Source organism: Lepus europaeus, unplaced genomic scaffold, assembly GCF_033115175.1.
Source record: "Lepus europaeus isolate LE1 unplaced genomic scaffold, mLepTim1.pri SCAFFOLD_28, whole genome shotgun sequence".
Classification (NCBI taxonomy): Eukaryota; Metazoa; Chordata; class Mammalia; order Lagomorpha; family Leporidae; genus Lepus; species Lepus europaeus.
Window position 1 is genome coordinate 3,236,597 of NW_026909158.1, and position 22,950 is coordinate 3,259,546.

Here is a 22,950-nt window from a genome sequence, read left to right on the forward strand (position 1 = left end):
TTGCACTTGCCTAACGAAAAGACTTTGCTTTTCTCCAAAACCATTTCTACTGTGATTCTCTCGGTCCATTGCATACGAATTCCACACCAGTTTGTCCAGATATGACTGGATGAAACCGGAAATATCCGGTTGTGTTTTGGCTAACTCAATGCCAGATATTGCTACAGCCTCTGTGTTTTTGTATTCCTGATATTATCCACGGACTTTATTGTTTTGAATGTTTTTTATCGGGGAACATTTAATTTTGTGCTTGGAATCGGTAATTGGTTCCACATGGAGACACCAGCACTACACATTCGTATTTTCTAGGGAGAAAGCTAGAGGAACTGTGGCAAACAAACATGATATTTCTGTTTGTATAGATGACATTTTATGCACTTGCCTAAAGAAATGAGTTTGCTTTTCTCCACAACCATTTTACTGTGATTTTCTCGGTCCATTGCATACGAATTCCACACCAGTTTGTCCGGATATGACTGGATGAAAAAAGAAATATCCAGTTGTGTTTTGGCTAACTCAATCCGAAATATTGTGATAGCCTCTGTGTTTGTGTTTTCTTGATATTATCGATGGACTTTATTGTTTTGAATGTTTTTTATCAGGGAACATTTAATTTTCTACCGTTGAAACACTCATTGGTTCATCAAGGGGACACCAGCTCCACACATTCGTATTTTCTAGATAGAAAGCTAGAGGAAGTTCGGCAAACAAACATGATATTTCTGTTTGTATAGATGACATTTTATGGACTTGCCTAAAGAAAAGAGTTTGCTTTTCTCCACAACCATTTTTACTGTGATTTTCTCGGTCCATTGCATACAAATTCCACACCAGTTTGTCCAGATATGACTGGATGAAACCGGAAATATCCGGTTGTGTTTTGGCTAACTCAATGCCAGATATTGCTACAGCCTCTGTGTTTTTGTATTCCTGATATTTTCCACGGACTTTATTGTTTTGAATGTTTTTTATCAGGGAACATTTAATTTTGTGCTTGGAATCACTAATTGGTTCCACATGGAGACACCAGCGCTACACATTCGTATTTTCTAGGGAGAAAGCTACTGGGACTGCGGCAAACAAACATGATATATCTGTTTGTATAGATGACATTTCATGCACTTGCCTAACGAAAAGACTTTGCTTTTCTCCAAAACCATTTTTACTGTGATTTTCTCAGTGCATTGCATAGAAATTACACACCACTTTGTCCGGATATGACCTTAATGAAAGTGAAAAAGTATCCGGATTTGTTTTGGCTAACTCAATCCCAGCTATTAATACAGCCTCAGTGTGTGTGTTTTCTGGATATTATCAACGGACTTTATTGTTTTGAATGTTTTTTATCGGAGAACATTTTATTTTAAGCTTGGATACAGTAATTGGTTCCACATGGAGACACCAGCTCTACACATTCGTATTTCTAGGGAGAAAGCTAGAGGAACTGTGACAAATAAACATGATATTTCTGTTTGTATTGATGACATTTTATGCACTTGCCTAACGAAAAGACTTTGCTCTTCTCCAAAGTCATTTTTACTGGGGTTTTCTCAATCCATTGCATACGAATTCCACACCAGTTTGTCCGGATATGATTCGATGAAACAGAAATATACTGTTGAGTTTTGGCTAACTCAATCCGAAACATTGTGAAAGCCTGTGTGTTTGTGTTTTCTGGATATTATTGATGGACTGTATTGTTTTGAATGTTTTTATCAGGCAACATTTAATTTTGCACCTCAGAAACACTAATTGCACTTGCCTAACGAAAAGACTTTGCTTTTCTCCAAAACCATTTCTACTGTGATTCTCTCGGTCCATTGCATACGAATTCCACACCAGTTTGTCCAGATATGACTGGATGAAACCGGAAATATCCGGTTGTGTTTTGGCTAACTCAATCCCAGATATTGCTACAGCCTCTGTGTTTTTGTATTCCTGATATTATCCACGGACTTTATTGTTTTGAATGTTTTTTATCGGGGAACATTTAATTTTGTGCTTGGAATCGGTAATTGGTTCCACATGGAGACACCAGCACTACACATTCGTATTTTCTAGGGAGAAAGCTAGAGGAACTGTGGCAAACAAACATGATATTTCTGTTTGTACAGATGACATTTTATGCACTTGCCTAACGAAAGACTTTGCTTTTCTCCAAAACCATTTTACTGTGATTTTCTCGGTCCATTGCATACGAATTCCACACCAGTTTGTCCGGATATGACTGGATGAAACAAGAAATATCCGGTTGTGTTTTGGCCAACTCAATCCAAAATATTGTGAAAGCCTCTGTGTTTGTGTTTTCTTGATATTATCGATGGACTTTATTGTTTTGAATGTTTTTTATCAGGGAACATTTAATTTTCTACCATTGAAACACTCATTGGTTCATCAAGGGGACACCAGCTCCACACATTCGTATTTTCTAGATAGAAAGCTAGAGGAAGTTCGGCAAACAAACATGATATTTCTGTTTGTATAGATGACATTTTATGGACTTGCCTAAAGAAAAGAGTTTGCTTTTCTCCACAACCATTTTTACTGTGATTTTCTCGGTCCATTGCATACAAATTCCACACCAGTTTGTCCAGATATGACTGGATGAAACCGGAAATATCCGGTTGTGTTTTGGCTAACTCAATGCCAGATATTGCTACAGCCTCTGTGTTTTTGTATTCCTGATATTTTCCACGGACTTTATTGTTTTGAATGTTTTTTATCAGGGAACATTAAATTTGTGCTTGGAATCACTAATTGGTTGCACATGGAGACACCAGCGCTACACATTCGTATTTTCTAGGGAGAAAGCTACTGGGACTGCGGCAAACAAACATGATATATCTGTTTGTATAGATGACATTTCATGCACTTGCCTAACGAAAAGACTTTGCTTTTCTCCAAAACCATTTTTACTGTGATTTTCTCAGTGCATTGCATAGAAATTACACACCACTTTGTCCGGATATGACCTTAATGAAAGTGAAAAAGTATCCGGATTTGTTTTGGCTAACTCAATCCCAGCTATTAATACAGCCTCAGTGTGTGTGTTTTCTGGATATTATCCACGGACTTTATTGTTTTGAATGTTTTTTATCGGAGAACATTTTATTTTAAGCTTGGATACAGTAATTGGTTCCACATGGAGACACCAGCTCTACACATTCGTATTTCTAGGGAGAAAGCTAGAGGAACTGTGACAAATAAATATGATATTTCTGTTTGTATTGATGACATTTTATGCACTTGCCTAACGAAAAGACTTTGCTCTTCTCCAATGTCATTTTTACTGTGGTTTTCTCAATCCATTGCATACGAATTCCACACCAGTTTGTCCGGATATGATTCGATGAAACAGAAATATACTGTTGAGTTTTGGCTAACTCAATCCGAAACATTGTGAAAGCCTGTGTGTTTGTGTTTTCTGGATATTATTGATGGACTGTATTGTTTTGAATGTTTTTATCAGGCAACATTTAATTTTGCACCTCAGAAACACTAATTGCACTTGCCTAACGAAAAGACTTTGCTTTTCTCCAAAACCATTTCTACTGTGATTCTCTCGGTCCATTGCATACGAATTCCACACCAGTTTGTCCAGATATGACTGGATGAAACCGGAAATATCCGGTTGTGTTTTGGCTAACTCAATCCCAGATATTGCTACAGCCTCTGTGTTTTTGTATTCCTGATATTATCCACGGACTTTATTGTTTTGAATGTTTTTTATCGGGGAACATTTAATTTTGTGCTTGGAATCGGTAATTGGTTCCACATGGAGACACCAGCACTACACATTCGTATTTTCTAGGGAGAAAGCTAGAGGAACTGTGGCAAACAAACATGATATTTCTGTTTGTATAGATGACATTTTATGCACTTGCCTAAAGAAATGAGTTTGCTTTTCTCCACAACCATTTTACTGTGATTTTCTCGGTCCATTGCATACGAATTCCACACCAGTTTGTCCGGATATGACTGGATGAAACAAGAAATATCCAGTTGTGTTTTGGCTAACTCAATCCGAAATATTGTGATAGCCTCTGTGTTTGTGTTTTCTTGATATTATCGATGGACTTTATTGTTTTGAATGTTTTTTATCAGGGAACATTTAATTTTCTACCGTTGATACACTCATTGGTTCATCAAGGGGACACCAGCTCCACACATTCGTATTTTCTAGATAGAAAGCTAGAGGAAGTTCGGCAAACAAACATGATATTTCTGTTTGTATTGATGACATTTTATGGACTTGCCTAAAGAAAAGAGTTTGCTTTTCTCCACAACCATTTTTACTGTGATTTTCTCGGTCCATTGCATACAAATTCCACACCAGTTTGTCCAGATATGACTGGATGAAACCGGAAATATCCGGTTGTGTTTTGGCTAACTCAATGCCAGATATTGCTACAGCCTCTGTGTTTTTGTATTCCTGATATTTTCCACGGACTTTATTGTTTTGAATGTTTTTTATCAGGGAACATTTAATTTTGTGCTTGGAATCACTAATTGGTTCCACATGGAGACACCAGTGCTACACATTCGTATTTTCTAGGGAGAAAGCTACTGGGACTGCGGCAAACAAACATGATATATCTGTTTGTATAGATGACATTTCATGCACTTGCCTAACGAAAAGACTTTGCTTTTCTCCAAAACCATTTTTACTGTGATTTTCTCAGTGCATTGCATAGAAATTACACACCACTTTGTCCGGATATGACCTTAATGAAAGTGAAAAAGTATCCGGATTTGTTTTGGCTAACTCAATCCCAGCTATTAATACAGCCTCAGTGTGTGTGTTTTCTGGATATTATCAACGGACTTTATTGTTTTGAATGTTTTTTATCGGAGAACATTTTATTTTAAGCTTGGATACAGTAATTGGTTCCACATGGAGACACCAGCTCTACACATTCGTATTTCTAGGGAGAAAGCTAGAGGAACTGTGACAAATAAACATGATATTTCTGTTTGTATTGATGACATTTTATGCACTTGCCTAACGAAAAGACTTTGCTCTTCTCCAAAGTCATTTTTACTGGGGTTTTCTCAATCCATTGCATACGAATTCCACACCAGTTTGTCCGGATATGATTCGATGAAACAGAAATATACTGTTGAGTTTTGGCTAACTCAATCCGAAACATTGTGAAAGCCTGTGTGTTTGTGTTTTCTGGATATTATTGATGGACTGTATTGTTTTGAATGTTTTTATCAGGCAACATTTAATTTTGCACCTCAGAAACACTAATTGCACTTGCCTAACGAAAAGACTTTGCTTTTCTCCAAAACCATTTCTACTGTGATTCTCTCGGTCCATTGCATACGAATTCCACACCAGTTTGTCCAGATATGACTGGATGAAACCGGAAATATCCGGTTGTGTTTTGGCTAACTCAATGCCAGATATTGCTACAGCCTCTGTGTTTTTGTATTCCTGATATTTTCCACGGACTTTATTGTTTTGAATGTTTTTTATCAGGGAACATTTAATTTTGTGCTTGGAATCACTAATTGGTTGCACATGGAGACACCAGCGCTACACATTCGTATTTTCTAGGGAGAAAGCTACTGGGACTGCGGCAAACAAACATGATATATCTGTTTGTATAGATGACATTTCATGCACTTGCCTAAGGAAAAGACTTTTCTTTTCTCCAAAACAATTTTACTGTGATTTTCTCAGTGCATTGCATAGAAATTACACACCACTTTGTCCGGATATGACCTTAATGAAAGTGAAAAAGTATCCGGATTTGTTTTGGCTAACTCAATCCCAGCTATTAATACAGCCTCAGTGTGTGTGTTTTCTGGATATTATCCACGGACTTTATTGTTTTGAATGTTTTTTATCGGAGAACATTTTATTTTAAGCTTGGATACAGTAATTGGTTCCACATGGAGACACCAGCTCTACACATTCGTATTTCTAGGGAGAAAGCTAGAGGAACTGTGACAAATAAATATGATATTTCTGTTTGTATTGATGACATTTTATGCACTTGCCTAACGAAAAGACTTTGCTCTTCTCCAATGTCATTTTTACTGTGGTTTTCTCAATCCATTGCATACGAATTCCACACCAGTTTGTCCGGATATGATTCGATGAAACAGAAATATACTGTTGAGTTTTGGCTAACTCAATCCGAAACATTGTGAAAGCCTGTGTGTTTGTGTTTTCTGGATATTATTGATGGACTGTATTGTTTTGAATGTTTTTATCAGGCAACATTTAATTTTGCACCTCAGAAACACTAATTGCACTTGCCTAACGAAAAGACTTTGCTTTTCTCCAAAACCATTTCTACTGTGATTCTCTCGGTCCATTGCATACGAATTCCACACCAGTTTGTCCAGATATGACTGGATGAAACCGGAAATATCCGGTTGTGTTTTGGCTAACTCAATCCCAGATATTGCTACAGCCTCTGTGTTTTTGTATTCCTGATATTATCCACGGACTTTATTGTTTTGAATGTTTTTTATCGGGGAACATTTAATTTTGTGCTTGGAATCGGTAATTGGTTCCACATGGAGACACCAGCACTACACATTCGTATTTTCTAGGGAGAAAGCTAGAGGAACTGTGGCAAACAAACATGATATTTCTGTTTGTATAGATGACATTTTATGCACTTGCCTAAAGAAATGAGTTTGCTTTTCTCCACAACCATTTTACTGTGATTTTCTCGGTCCATTGCATACGAATTCCACACCAGTTTGTCCGGATATGACTGGATGAAACAAGAAATATCCAGTTGTGTTTTGGCTAACTCAATCCGAAATATTGTGATAGCCTCTGTGTTTGTGTTTTCTTGATATTATCGATGGACTTTATTGTTTTGAATGTTTTTTATCAGGGAACATTTAATTTTCTACCGTTGAAACACTCATTGGTTCATCAAGGGGACACCAGCTCCACACATTCGTATTTTCTAGATAGAAAGCTAGAGGAAGTTCGGCAAACAAACATGATATTTCTGTTTGTATTGATGACATTTTATGGACTTGCCTAAAGAAAAGAGTTTGCTTTTCTCCACAACCATTTTTACTGTGATTTTCTCGGTCCATTACATACAAATTCCACACCAGTTTGTCCAGATATGACTGGATGAAACCGGAAATATCCGGTTGTGTTTTGGCTAACTCAATGCCAGATATTGCTACAGCCTCTGTGTTTTTGTATTCCTGATATTTTCCACGGACTTTATTGTTTTGAATGTTTTTTTATCAGGGAACATTTAATTTTGTGCTTGGAATCACTAATTGGTTCCACATGGAGACACCAGCGCTACACATTCGTATTTTCTAGGGAGAAAGCTACTGGGACTGCGGCAAACAAACATGATATATCTGTTTGTATAGATGACATTTCATGCACTTGCCTAAGGAAAAGACTTTGCTTTTCTCCAAAACCATTTTTACTGTGATTTTCTCAGTGCATTGCATAGAAATTACACACCACTTTGTCCGGATATGACCTTAATGAAAGTGAAAAAGTATCCGGATTTGTTTTGGCTAACTCAATCCCAGCTATTAATACAGCCTCAGTGTGTGTGTTTTCTGGATATTATCAACGGACTTTATTGTTTTGAATGTTTTTTATCGGAGAACATTTTATTTTAAGCTTGGATACAGTAATTGGTTCCACATGGAGACACCAGCTCTACACATTCGTATTTCTAGGGAGAAAGCTAGAGGAACTGTGACAAATAAACATGATATTTCTGTTTGTATTGATGACATTTTATGCACTTGCCTAACAAAAAGACTTTGCTCTTCTCCAAAATCATTTTTACTGTCGTTTTCTCAATCCATTGCATACGAATTCCACACCAGTTTGTCCGGATATGATTCGATGAAACAGAAATATACTGTTGAGTTTTGGCTAACTCAATCCGAAACATTGTGAAAGCCTGTGTGTTTGTGTTTTCTGGATATTATTGATGGACTGTATTGTTTTGAATGTTTTTATCAGGCAACATTTAATTTTGCACCTCAGAAACACTAATTGCACTTGCCTAACGAAAAGACTTTGCTTTTCTCCAAAACCATTTCTACTGTGATTCTCTCGGTCCATTGCATACGAATTCCACACCAGTTTGTCCAGATATGACTGGATGAAACCGGAAATATCCGGTTGTGTTTTGGCTAACTCAATCCCAGATATTGCTACAGCCTCTGTGTTTTTGTATTCCTGATATTATCCACGGACTTTATTGTTTTGAATGTTTTTTATCGGGGAACATTTAATTTTGTGCTTGGAATCGGTAATTGGTTCCACATGGAGACACCAGCACTACACATTCGTATTTTCTAGGGAGAAAGCTAGAGGAACTGTGGCAAACAAACATGATATTTCTGTTTGTATAGATGACATTTTATGCACTTGCCTAACGAAAAGACTTTGCTTTTCTCCAAAACCATTTTACTGTGATTTTCTCGGTCCATTGCATACGAATTCCACACCAGTTTGTCCGGATATGACTGGATGAAACAAGAAATATCCGGTTGTGTTTTGGCTAACTCAATCCAAAATATTGTGAAAGCCTCTGTGTTTGTGTTTTCTTGATATTATCGATGGACTTTATTGTTTTGAATGTTTTTTTATCAGGGAACATTTAATTTTCTACCGTTGAAACACTCATTGGTTCATCAAGGGGACACCAGCTCCACACATTCGTATTTTCTAGATAGAAAGCTAGAGGAAGTTCGGCAAACAAACATGATATTTCTGTTTGTATAGATGACATTTTATGGACTTGCCTAAAGAAAAGAGTTTGCTTTTCTCCACAACCATTTTACTGTGATTTTCTCGGTCCATTGCATGCAAATTCCACACCAGTTTGTCCAGATATGACTGGATGAAACCGGAAATATCCGGTTGTGTTTTGGCTAACTCAATCCCAGATATTGCTACAGCCTCTGTGTTTTTGTATTCCTGATATTATCCACGGACTTTATTGTTTTGAATGTTTTTTATCGGGGAACATTTAATTTTGTGCTTGGAATCGGTAATTGGTTCCACATGGAGACACCAGCACTACACATTCGTATTTTCTAGGGAGAAAGCTAGAGGAACTGTGGCAAACAAACATGATATTTCTGTTTGTATAGATGACATTTTATGCACTTGCCTAACGAAAAGACTTTGCTTTTCTCCAAAACCATTTTACTGTGATTTTCTCGGTCCATTGCATACGAATTCCACACCAGTTTGTCCGGATATGACTGGATGAAACAAGAAATATCCGGTTGTGTTTTGGCTAACTCAATCCAAAATATTGTGAAAGCCTCTGTGTTTGTGTTTTCTTGATATTATCGATGGACTTTATTGTTTTGAATGTTTTTTTATCAGGGAACATTTAATTTTCTACCGTTGAAACACTCATTGGTTCATCAAGGGGACACCAGCTCCACACATTCGTATTTTCTAGATAGAAAGCTAGAGGAAGTTCGGCAAACAAACATGATATTTCTGTTTGTATAGATGACATTTTATGGACTTGCCTAAAGAAAAGAGTTTGCTTTTCTCCACAACCATTTTTACTGTGATTTTCTCGGTCCATTGCATACAAATTCCACACCAGTTTGTCCAGATATGACTGGATGAAACCGGAAATATCCGGTTGTGTTTTGGCTAACTCAATGCCAGATATTGCTACAGCCTCTGTGTTTTTGTATTCCTGATATTTTCCACGGACTTTATTGTTTTGAATGTTTTTTATCAGGGAACATTTAATTTTGTGCTTGGAATCACTAATTGGTTCCACATGGAGACACCAGCGCTACACATTCGTATTTTCTAGGGAGAAAGCTACTGGGACTGCGGCAAACAAACATGATATATCTGTTTGTATAGATGACATTTCATGCACTTGCCTAACGAAAAGACTTTGCTTTTCTCCAAAACCATTTTTACTGTGATTTTCTCAGTGCATTGCATAGAAATTACACACCACTTTGTCCGGATATGACCTTAATGAAAGTGAAAAAGTATCCGGATTTGTTTTGGCTAACTCAATCCCAGCTATTAATACAGCCTCAGTGTGTGTGTTTTCTGGATATTATCAACGGACTTTATTGTTTTGAATGTTTTTTATCGGAGAACATTTTATTTTAAGCTTGGATACAGTAATTGGTTCCACATGGAGACACCAGCTCTACACATTCATATTTCTAGGGAGAAAGCTAGAGGAACTGTGACAAATAAACATGATATTTCTGTTTGTATTGATGACATTTTATGCACTTGCCTAACGAAAAGACTTTGCTCTTCTCCAAAGTCATTTTTACTGTGGTTTTCTCAATCCATTGCATACGAATTCCACACCAGTTTGTCCGGATATGATTCGATGAAACAGAAATATACTGTTGAGTTTTGGCTAACTCAACCCGAAACATTGTGAAAGCCTGTGTGTTTGTGTTTTCTGGATATTATTGATGGACTGTATTGTTTTGAATGTTTTTATCAGGCAACATTTAATTTTGCACCTCAGAAACACTAATTGCACTTGCCTAACGAAAAGACTTTGCTTTTCTCCAAAACCATTTCTACTGTGATTCTCTCGGTCCATTGCATACGAATTCCACACCAGTTTGTCCAGATATGACTGGATGAAACCGGAAATATCCGGTTGTGTTTTGGCTAACTCAATCCCAGATATTGCTACAGCCTCTGTGTTTTTGTATTCCTGATATTATCCACGGACTTTATTGTTTTGAATGTTTTTTATCGGGGAACATTTAATTTTGTGCTTGGAATCGGTAATTGGTTCCACATGGAGACACCAGCACTACACATTCGTATTTTCTAGGGAGAAAGCTAGAGGAACTGTGGCAAACAAACATGATATTTCTGTTTGTATAGATGACATTTTATGCACTTGCCTAACGAAAAGACTTTGCTTTTCTCCAAAACCATTTTACTGTGATTTTCTCGGTCCATTGCATACGAATTCCACACCAGTTTGTCCGGATATGACTGGATGAAACAAGAAATATCCGGTTGTGTTTTGGCTAACTCAATCCGAAATATTGTGATAGCCTCTGTGTTTGTGTTTTCTTGATATTATCGATGGACTTTATTGTTTTGAATGTTTTTTATCAGGGAACATTTAATTTTCTACCGTTGAAACACTCATTGGTTCATCAAGGGGACACCAGCTCCACACATTCGTATTTTCTAGATAGAAAGCTAGAGGAAGTTCGGCAAACAAACATGATATTTCTGTTTGTATAGATGACATTTTATGGACTTGCCTAAAGAAAAGAGTTTGCTTTTCTCCACAACCATTTTTACTGTGATTTTCTCGGTCCATTGCATACAAATTCCACACCAGTTTGTCCAGATATGACTGGATGAAACCGGAAATATCCGGTTGTGTTTTGGCTAACTCAATGCCAGATATTGCTACAGCCTCTGTGTTTTTGTATTCCTGATATTTTCCACGGACTTTATTGTTTTGAATGTTTTTTATCAGGGAACATTTAATTTTGTGCTTGGAATCACTAATTGGTTCCACATGGAGACACCAGCGCTACACATTCGTATTTTCTAGGGAGAAAGCTACTGGGACTGCGGCAAACAAACATGATATATCTGTTTGTATAGATGACATTTCATGCACTTGCCTAACGAAAAGACTTTGCTTTTCTCCAAAACCATTTTTACTGTGATTTTCTCAGTGCATTGCATAGAAATTACACACCACTTTGTCCGGATATGACCTTAATGAAAGTGAAAAAGTATCCGGATTTGTTTTGGCTAACTCAATCCCAGCTATTAATACAGCCTCAGTGTGTGTGTTTTCTGGATATTATCAACGGACTTTATTGTTTTGAATGTTTTTTATCGGAGAACATTTTATTTTAAGCTTGGATACAGTAATTGGTTCCACATGGAGACACCAGCTCTACACATTCATATTTCTAGGGAGAAAGCTAGAGGAACTGTGACAAATAAACATGATATTTCTGTTTGTATTGATGACATTTTATGCACTTGCCTAACGAAAAGACTTTGCTCTTCTCCAAAGTCATTTTTACTGTGGTTTTCTCAATCCATTGCATACGAATTCCACACCAGTTTGTCCGGATATGATTCGATGAAACAGAAATATACTGTTGAGTTTTGGCTAACTCAACCCGAAACATTGTGAAAGCCTGTGTGTTTGTGTTTTCTGGATATTATTGATGGACTGTATTGTTTTGAATGTTTTTATCAGGCAACATTTAATTTTGCACCTCAGAAACACTAATTGCACTTGCCTAACGAAAAGACTTTGCTTTTCTCCAAAACCATTTCTACTGTGATTCTCTCGGTCCATTGCATACGAATTCCACACCAGTTTGTCCAGATATGACTGGATGAAACCGGAAATATCCGGTTGTGTTTTGGCTAACTCAATCCCAGATATTGCTACAGCCTCTGTGTTTTTGTATTCCTGATATTATCCACGGACTTTATTGTTTTGAATGTTTTTTATCGGGGAACATTTAATTTTGTGCTTGGAATCGGTAATTGGTTCCACATGGAGACACCAGCACTACACATTCGTATTTTCTAGGGAGAAAGCTAGAGGAACTGTGGCAAACAAACATGATATTTCTGTTTGTATAGATGACATTTTATGCACTTGCCTAACGAAAAGACTTTGCTTTTCTCCAAAACCATTTTACTGTGATTTTCTCGGTCCATTGCATACGAATTCCACACCAGTTTGTCCGGATATGACTGGATGAAACAAGAAATATCCGGTTGTGTTTTGGCTAACTCAATCCGAAATATTGTGATAGCCTCTGTGTTTGTGTTTTCTTGATATTATCGATGGACTTTATTGTTTTGAATGTTTTTTATCAGGGAACATTTAATTTTCTACCGTTGAAACACTCATTGGTTCGTCAAGGGGACACCAGCTCCACACATTCGTATTTTCTAGATAGAAAGCTAGAGGAAGTTCGGCAAACAAACATGATATTTCTGTTTGTATTGATGACATTTTATGGACTTGCCTAAAGAAAAGAGTTTGCTTTTCTCCACAACCATTTTTACTGTGATTTTCTCGGTCCATTGCATACAAATTCCACACCAGTTTGTCCAGATATGACTGGATGAAACCGGAAATATCCGGTTGTGTTTTGGCTAACTCAATGCCAGATATTGCTACAGCCTCTGTGTTTTTGTATTCCTGATATTTTCCACGGACTTTATTGTTTTGAATGTTTTTTATCAGGGAACATTTAATTTTGTGCTTGGAATCACTAATTGGTTCCACATGGAGACACCAGCGCTACACATTCGTATTTTCTAGGGAGAAAGCTACTGGGACTGCGGCAAACAAACATGATATATCTGTTTGTGTAGATGACATTTCATGCACTTGCCTAACGAAAAGACTTTGCTTTTCTCCAAAACCATTTTTACTGTGATTTTCTCAGTGCATTGCATAGAAATTACACACCACTTTGTCCGGATATGACCTTAATGAAAGTGAAAAAGTATCCGGATTTGTTTTGGCTAACTCAATCCCAGCTATTAATACAGCCTCAGTGTGTGTGTTTTCTGGATATTATCAACGGACTTTATTGTTTTGAATGTTTTTTATCGGAGAACATTTTATTTTAAGCTTGGATACAGTAATTGGTTCCACATGGAGACACCAGCTCTACACATTCATATTTCTAGGGAGAAAGCTAGAGGAACTGTGACAAATAAACATGATATTTCTGTTTGTATTGATGACATTTTATGCACTTGCCTAACGAAAAGACTTTGCTCTTCTCCAAAGTCATTTTTACTGTGGTTTTCTCAATCCATTGCATACGAATTCCACACCAGTTTGTCCGGATATGATTCGATGAAACAGAAATATACTGTTGAGTTTTGGCTAACTCAATCCGAAACATTGTGAAAGCCTGTGTGTTTGTGTTTTCTGGATATTATTGATGGACTGTATTGTTTTGAATGTTTTTATCAGGCAACATTTAATTTTGCACCTCAGAAACACTAATTGCACTTGCCTAACGAAAAGACTTTGCTTTTCTCCAAAACCATTTCTACTGTGATTCTCTCGGTCCATTGCATACGAATTCCACACCAGTTTGTCCAGATATGACTGGATGAAACCGGAAATATCCGGTTGTGTTTTGGCTAACTCAATCCCAGATATTGCTACAGCCTCTGTGTTTTTGTATTCCTGATATTATCCACGGACTTTATTGTTTTGAATGTTTTTTATCGGGGAACATTTAATTTTGTGCTTGGAATCGGTAATTGGTTCCACATGGAGACACCAGCACTACACATTCGTATTTTCTAGGGAGAAAGCTAGAGGAACTGTGGCAAACAAACATGATATTTCTGTTTGTATAGATGACATTTTATGCACTTGCCTAACGAAAAGACTTTGCTTTTCTCCAAAACCATTTTACTGTGATTTTCTCGGTCCATTGCATACGAATTCCACACCAGTTTGTCCGGATATGACTGGATGAAACAAGAAATATCCGGTTGTGTTTTGGCTAACTCAATCCAAAATATTGTGAAAGCCTCTGTGTTTGTGTTTTCTTGATATTATCGATGGACTTTATTGTTTTGAATGTTTTTTTATCAGGGAACATTTAATTTTCTACCGTTGAAACACTCATTGGTTCATCAAGGGGACACCAGCTCCACACATTCGTATTTTCTAGATAGAAAGCTAGAGGAAGTTCGGCAAACAAACATGATATTTCTGTTTGTATAGATGACATTTTATGGACTTGCCTAAAGAAAAGAGTTTGCTTTTCTCCACAACCATTTTTACTGTGATTTTCTCGGTCCATTGCATACAAATTCCACACCAGTTTGTCCAGATATGACTGGATGAAACCGGAAATATCCGGTTGTGTTTTGGCTAACTCAATGCCAGATATTGCTACAGCCTCTGTGTTTTTGTATTCCTGATATTTTCCACGGACTTTATTGTTTTGAATGTTTTTTATCAGGGAACATTTAATTTTGTGCTTGGAATCACTAATTGGTTCCACATGGAGACACCAGCGCTACACATTCGTATTTTCTAGGGAGAAAGCTACTGGGACTGCGGCAAACAAACATGATATATCTGTTTGTGTAGATGACATTTCATGCACTTGCCTAACGAAAAGACTTTGCTTTTCTCCAAAACCATTTTTACTGTGATTTTCTCGGTGCATTGCATAGAAATTACACACCACTTTGTCCGGATATGACCTTAATGAAAGTGAAAAAGTATCCGGATTTGTTTTGGCTAACTCAATCCCAGCTATTAATACAGCCTCAGTGTGTGTGTTTTCTGGATATTATCAACGGACTTTATTGTTTTGAATGTTTTTTATCGGAGAACATTTTATTTTAAGCTTGGATACAGTAATTGGTTCCACATGGAGACACCAGCTCTACACATTCATATTTCTAGGGAGAAAGCTAGAGGAACTGTGACAAATAAACATGATATTTCTGTTTGTATTGATGACATTTTATGCACTTGCCTAACGAAAAGACTTTGCTCTTCTCCAAAGTCATTTTTACTGTGGTTTTCTCAATCCATTGCATACGAATTCCACACCAGTTTGTCCAGATATGATTCGATGAAACAGAAATATACTGTTGAGTTTTGGCTAACTCAATCCGAAACATTGTGAAAGCCTGTGTGTTTGTGTTTTCTGGATATTATTGATGGACTGTATTGTTTTGAATGTTTTTATCAGGCAACATTTAATTTTGCACCTCAGAAACACTAATTGCACTTGCCTCACGAAAAGACTTTGCTTTTCTCCAAAACCATTTCTACTGTGATTCTCTCGGTCCATTGCATACGAATTCCACACCAGTTTGTCCAGATATGACTGGATGAAACCGGAAATATCCGGTTGTGTTTTGGCTAACTCAATCCCAGATATTGCTACAGCCTCTGTGTTTTTGTATTCCTGATATTATCCACGGACTTTATTGTTTTGAATGTTTTTTATCGGGGAACATTTAATTTTGTGCTTGGAATCGGTAATTGGTTCCACATGGAGACACCAGCACTACACATTTGTATTTTCTAGGGAGAAAGCTAGAGGAACTGTGGCAAACAAACATGATATTTCTGTTTGTATAGATGACATTTTATGCACTTGCCTAACGAAAAGACTTTGCTTTTCTCCAAAACCATTTTACTGTGATTTTCTCGGTCCATTGCATACGAATTCCACACCAGTTTGTCCGGATATGACTGGATGAAACAAGAAATATCCGGTTGTGTTTTGGCTAACTCAATCCAAAATATTGTGAAAGCCTCTGTGTTTGTGTTTTCTTGATATTATCGATGGACTTTATTGTTTTGAATGTTTTTTTATCAGGGAACATTTAATTTTCTACCGTTGAAACACTCATTGGTTCATCAAGGGGACACCAGCTCCACACATTCGTATTTTCTAGATAGAAAGCTAGAGGAAGTTCGGCAAACAAACATGATATTTCTGTTTGTATAGATGACATTTTATGGACTTGCCTAAAGAAAAGAGTTTGCTTTTCTCCACAACCATTTTTACTGTGATTTTCTCGGTCCATTGCATACAAATTCCACACCAGTTTGTCCAGATATGACTGGATGAAACCGGAAATATCCGGTTGTGTTTTGGCTAACTCAATGCCAGATATTGCTACAGCCTCTGTGTTTTTGTATTCCTGATATTTTCCACGGACTTTATTGTTTTGAATGTTTTTTATCAGGGAACATTTAATTTTGTGCTTGGAATCACTAATTGGTTGCACATGGAGACACCAGCGCTACACATTCGTATTTTCTAGGGAGAAAGCTACTGGGACTGCGGCAAACAAACATGATATATCTGTTTGTATAGATGACATTTCATGCACTTGCCTAACGAAAAGACTTTGCTTTTCTCCAAAACCATTTTTACTGTGATTTTCTCAGTGCATTGCATAGAAATTACACACCACTTTGTCCGGATATGACCTTAATGAAAGTGAAAAAGTATCCGGATTTGTTTTGGCTAACTCAATCCCAGCTATTAATACAGCCTCAGTGTGTGTGTTTTCTGGATATTATCAACGGACTTTATTGTTTTGAATGTTTTTTATCGGAGAACATTTTATTTTAAGCTTGGATACAGTAATTGGTTCCACATGGAGACACCAGCTCTACACATTCATATTTCTAGGGAGAAAGCTAGAGGAACTGTGACAAAGAAACATGATATTTCTGTTTGTATTGATGACATTTTATGCACTTGCCTAACGAAAAGACTTTGCTCTTCTCCAAAGTCATTTTTACTGTGGTTTTCTCAATCCATTGCATACGAATTCCACACCAGTTTGTCCGGATATGATTCGATGAAACAGAAATATACTGTTGAGTTTTGGCTAACTCAATCCGAAACATTGTGAAAGCCTGTGTGTTTGTGTTTTCTGGATATTATTGATGGACTGTATTGTTTTGAATGTTTTTATCAGGCAACATTTAATTTTGCACCTCAGAAACACTAATTGCACTTGCCTAACGAAAAGACTTTGCTTTTCTCCAAAACCATTTCTACTGTGATTCTCTCGGTCCATTGCATACGAATTCCACACCAGTTTGTCCAGATATGACTGGATGAAACCGGAAATATCCGGTTGTGTTTTGGCTAACTCAATCCCAGATATTGCTACAGCCTCTGTGTTTTTGTATTCCTGATATTATCCATGGACTTTATTGTTTTGAATGTTTTTTATCGGGGAACATTTAATTTTGTGCTTGGAATCGGTAATTGGTTCCACATGGAGACACCAGCACTACACATTCGTATTTTCTAGGGAGAAAGCTAGAGGAACTGTGGCAAACAAATATGATATTTCTGTTTGTATAGATGACATTTTATGCACTTGCCTAACGAAAAGACTTTGCTTTTCTCCAAAACCATTTTACTGTGATTTTCTCGGTCCATTGCATACGAATTCCACACCAGTTTGTCCGGATATGACTGGATGAAACAAGAAATATCCGGTTGTGTTTTGGCTAACTCAATCCGAAATATTGTGATAGCCTCTGTGTTTGTGTTTTCTTGATATTATCGATGGACTTTATTGTTTTGAATGTTTTTTATCAGGGAACATTTAATTTTCTACCGTTGAAACACTCATTGGTTCATCAAGGGGACACCAGCTCCACACATTCGTATTTTCTAGATAGAAAGCTAGAGGAAGTTCGGCAAACAAACATGATATTTCTGTTTGTATAGATGACATTTTATGGACTTGCCTAAAGAAAAGAGTTTGCTTTTCTCCACAACCATTTTTACTGTGATTTTCTCGGTCCATTGCATACAAATTCCACACCAGTTTGTCCAGATATGACTGGATGAAACCGGAAATATCCGGTTGTGTTTTGGCTAACTCAATGCCAGATATTGCTACAGCCTCTGTGTTTTTGTATTCCTGATATTTTCCACGGACTTTATTGTTTTGAATGTTTTTTATCAGGGAACATTTAATTTTGTGCTTGGAATCACTAATTGGTTCCACATGGAGACACCAGCGCTACACATTCGTATTTTCTAGGGAGAAAGCTACTGGGACTGCGGCAAACAAACATGATATATCTGTTTGTGTAGATGACATTTCATGCACTTGCCTAACGAAAAGACTTTGCTTTTCTCCAAAACCATTTTTACTGTGATTTTCTCAGTGCATTGCATAGAAATTACACACCACTTTGTCCGGATATGACCTTAATGAAAGTGAAAAAGTATCCGGATTTGTTTTGGCTAACTCAATCCCAGCTATTAATACAGCCTCAGTGTGTGTGTTTTCTGGATATTATCAACGGACTTTATTGTTTTGAATGTTTTTTATCGGAGAACATTTTATTTTAAGCTTGGATACAGTAATTGGTTCCACATGGAGACACCAGCTCTACACATTCGTATTTCTAGGGAGAAAGCTAGAGGAACTGTGAGAAATAAACATGATATTTCTGTTTGTATTGATGACATTTTATGCACTTGCCTAACGAAAAGACTTTGCTCTTCTCCAAAGTCATTTTTACTGTGATTTTCTCAATCCATTGCATACGAATTCCACACCAGTTTGTCCGGATATGACTGGATGAAACAGAAATATACTGTTGAGTTTTGGCTAACTCAATCCGAAACATTGTGAAAGCCTGTGTGTTTGTGTTCTCTGGATATTATTGATGGACTGTATTGTTTTGAATGTTTTTATCAGGCAACATTTAATTTTGCACCTCAGAAACACTAATTGCACTTGCCTAACGAAAAGACTTTGCTTTTCTCCAAAACCATTTCTACTGTGATTCTCTCGGTCCATTGCATACGAATTCCACACCAGTTTGTCCAGATATGACTGGATGAAACCGGAAATATCCGGTTGTGTTTTGGCTAACTCAATCCCAGATATTGCTACAGCCTCTGTGTTTTTGTATTCCTGATATTATCCACGGACTTTATTGTTTTGAATGTTTTTTATCGGGGAACATTTAATTTTGTGCTTGGAATCGGTAATTGGTTCCACATGGAGACACCAGCACTACACATTCGTATTTTCTAGGGAGAAAGCTAGAGGAACTGTGGCAAACAAACATGATATTTCTGTTTGTATAGATGACATTTTATGCACTTGCCTAACGAAAAGACTTTGCTTTTCTCCAAAACCATTTTACTGTGATTTTCTCGGTCCCATTGCATACGAATTCCACACCAGTTTGTCCGGATATGACTGGATGAAACAAGAAATATCCGGTTGTGTTTTGGCTAACTCAATCCAAAATATTGTGAAAGCCTCTGTGTTTGTGTTTTCTTGATATTATCGATGGACTTTATTGTTTTGAATGTTTTTTATCAGGGAACATTTAATTTTCTACCGTTGAAACACTCATTGGTTCATCAAGGGGACACCAGCTCCACACATTCGTATTTTCTAGATAGAAAGCTAGAGGAAGTTCGGCAAACAAACATGATATTTCTGTTTGTATAGATGACATTTTATGGACTTGCCTAAAGAAAAGAGTTTGCTTTTCTCCACAACCATTTTTACTGTGATTTTCTCGGTCCATTGCATACAAATTCCACACCAGTTTGTCCAGATATGACTGGATGAAACGGGAAATATCCGGTTGTGTTTTGGCTAACTCAATGCCAGATATTGCTACAGCCTCTGTGTTTTTGTATTCCTGATATTTTCCACGGACTTTATTGTTTTGAATGTTTTTTATCAGGGAACATTTAATTTTGTGCTTGGAATCACTAATTGGTTCCACATGGAGACACCAGCGCTACACATTCGTATTTTCTAGGGAGAAAGCTACTGGGACTGCGGCAAACAAACATGATATATCTGTTTGTATAGATGACATTTCATGCACTTGCCTAACGAAAAGACTTTGCTTTTCTCCAAAACCATTTTTACTGTGATTTTCTCAGTGCATTGCATAGAAATTACACACCACTTTGTCCGGATATGACCTTAATGAAAGTGAAAAAGTATCCGGATTTGTTTTGGCTAACTCAATCCCAGCTATTAATACAGCCTCAGTGTGTGGGTTTTCTGGATATTATCAACGGACTTTATTGTTTTGAATGTTTTTATCGGAGAACATTTTATTTTAAGCTTGGATACAGTAATTGGTTCCACATGGAGACACCAGCTCTACACATTCATATTTCTAGGGAGAAAGCTAGAGGAACTGTGACAAATAAACATGATATTTCTGTTTGTATTGATGACATTTTATGCACTTGCCTAACGAAAAGACTTTGCTCTTCTCCAAAGTCATTTTTACTGTGGTTTTCTCAATCCATTGCATACGAATTCCACACCAGTTTGTCCGGATATGACTGGATGAAACAGAAATATACTGTTGAGTTTTGGCTAACTCAATCCGAAACATTGTGAAAGCCTGTGTGTTTGTGTTCTCTGGATATTATTGATGGACTGTATTGTTTTGAATGTTTTTATCAGGCAACATTTAATTTTGCACCTCAGAAACACTAATTGCACTTGCCTAACGAAAAGACTTTGCTTTTCTCCAAAACCATTTCTACTGTGATTCTCTCGGTCCATTGCATACGAATTCCACACCAGTTTGTCCAGATATGACTGGATGAAACCGGAAATATCCGGTTGTGTTTTGGCTAACTCAATGCCAGATATTGCTACAGCCTCTGTGTTTTTGTATTCCTGATATTATCCACGGACTTTATTGTTTTGAATGTTTTTTATCGGGGAACATTTAATTTTGTGCTTGGAATCGGTAATTGGTTCCACATGGAGACACCAGCACTACACATTCGTATTTTCTAGGGAGAAAGCTAGAGGAACTGTGGCAAACAAACATGATATTTCTGTTTGTATAGATGACATTTTATGCACTTGCCTAACGAAAAGACTTTGCTTTTCTCCAAAACCATTTTACTGTGATTTTCTCGGTCCATTGCATACGAATTCCACACCAGTTTGTCCGATATGACTGGATGAAACAAGAAATATCCGGTTGTGTTTTGGCTAACTCAATCCAAAATATTGTGAAAGCCTCTGTGTTTGTGTTTTCTTGATATTATCGATGGACTTTATTGTTTTGAATGTTTTTTATCGGGGAACATTTAATTTTCTACCGTTGAAACACTCATTGGTTCATCAAGGGGACACCAGCTCCACACATTCGTATTTTCTAGATAGAAAGCTAGAGGAAGTTCGGCAAACAAACATGATATTTCTGTTTGTATAGATGACATTTTATGGACTTGCCTAAAGAAAAGAGTTTGCTTTTCTCCACAACCATTTTTACTGTGATTTTCTCGGTCCATTGCATACAAATTCCACACCAGTTTGTCCAGATATGACTGGATGAAACCGGAAATATCCGGTTGTGTTTTGGCTAACTCAATGCCAGATATTGCTACAGCCTCTGTGTTTTTGTATTCCTGATATTTTCCACGGACTTTATTGTTTTGAATGTTTTTTATCAGGGAACATTTAATTTTGTGCTTGGAATCACTAATTGGTTCCACATGGAGACACCAGCGCTACACATTCGTATTTTCTAGGGAGAAAGCTACTGGGACTGCGGCAAACAAACATGATATATCTGTTTGTGTAGATGACATTTCATGCACTTGCCTAACGAAAAGACTTTGCTTTTCTCCAAAACCATTTTTACTGTGATTTTCTCAGTGCATTGCATAGAAATTACACACCACTTTGTCCGGATATGACCTTAATGAAAGTGAAAAAAGTATCCGGATTTGTTTTGGCTAACTCAATCCCAGCTATTAATACAGCCTCAGTGTGTGTGTTTTCTGGATATTATCAACGGACTTTATTGTTTTGAATGTTTTTTATCGGAGAACATTTTATTTTAAGCTTGGATACAGTAATTGGTTCCACATGGAGACACCAGCTCTACACATTCATATTTCTAGGGAGAAAGCTAGAGGAACTGTGACAAAGAAACATGATATTTCTGTTTGTATTGATGACATTTTATGCACTTGCCTAACGAAAAGACTTTGCTCTTCTCCAAAGTCATTTTACTGTGGTTTTCTCAATCCATTGCATACGAATTCCACACCAGTTTGTCCGGATATGACTGGATGAAACAGAAATATACTGTTGAGTTTTGGCTAACTCAATCCGAAACATTGTGAAAGCCTGTGTGTTTGTGTTTTCTGGATATTATTGATGGACTGTATTGTTTTGAATGTTTTTATCAGGCAACATTTAATTTTGCACCTCAGAAACACTAATTGCACTTGCCTAACGAAAAGACTTTGCTTTTCTCCAAAACCATTTCTACTGTGATTCTCTCGGTCCATTGCATACGAATTCCACACCAGTTTGTCCAGATATGACTGGATGAAACCGGAAATATCCGGTTGTGTTTTGGCTAACTCAATCCCAGATATTGCTACAGCCTCTGT

General features: G+C 37.1%; 1 pseudogene; it reads left to right on the forward strand.

Annotated features, from left to right (window-relative positions):
- Positions 1-22,950, forward strand: part of LOC133754682 (zinc finger protein 658B-like) — a 661,399-nt pseudogene that overhangs the window by 412,468 nt on the left and 225,981 nt on the right.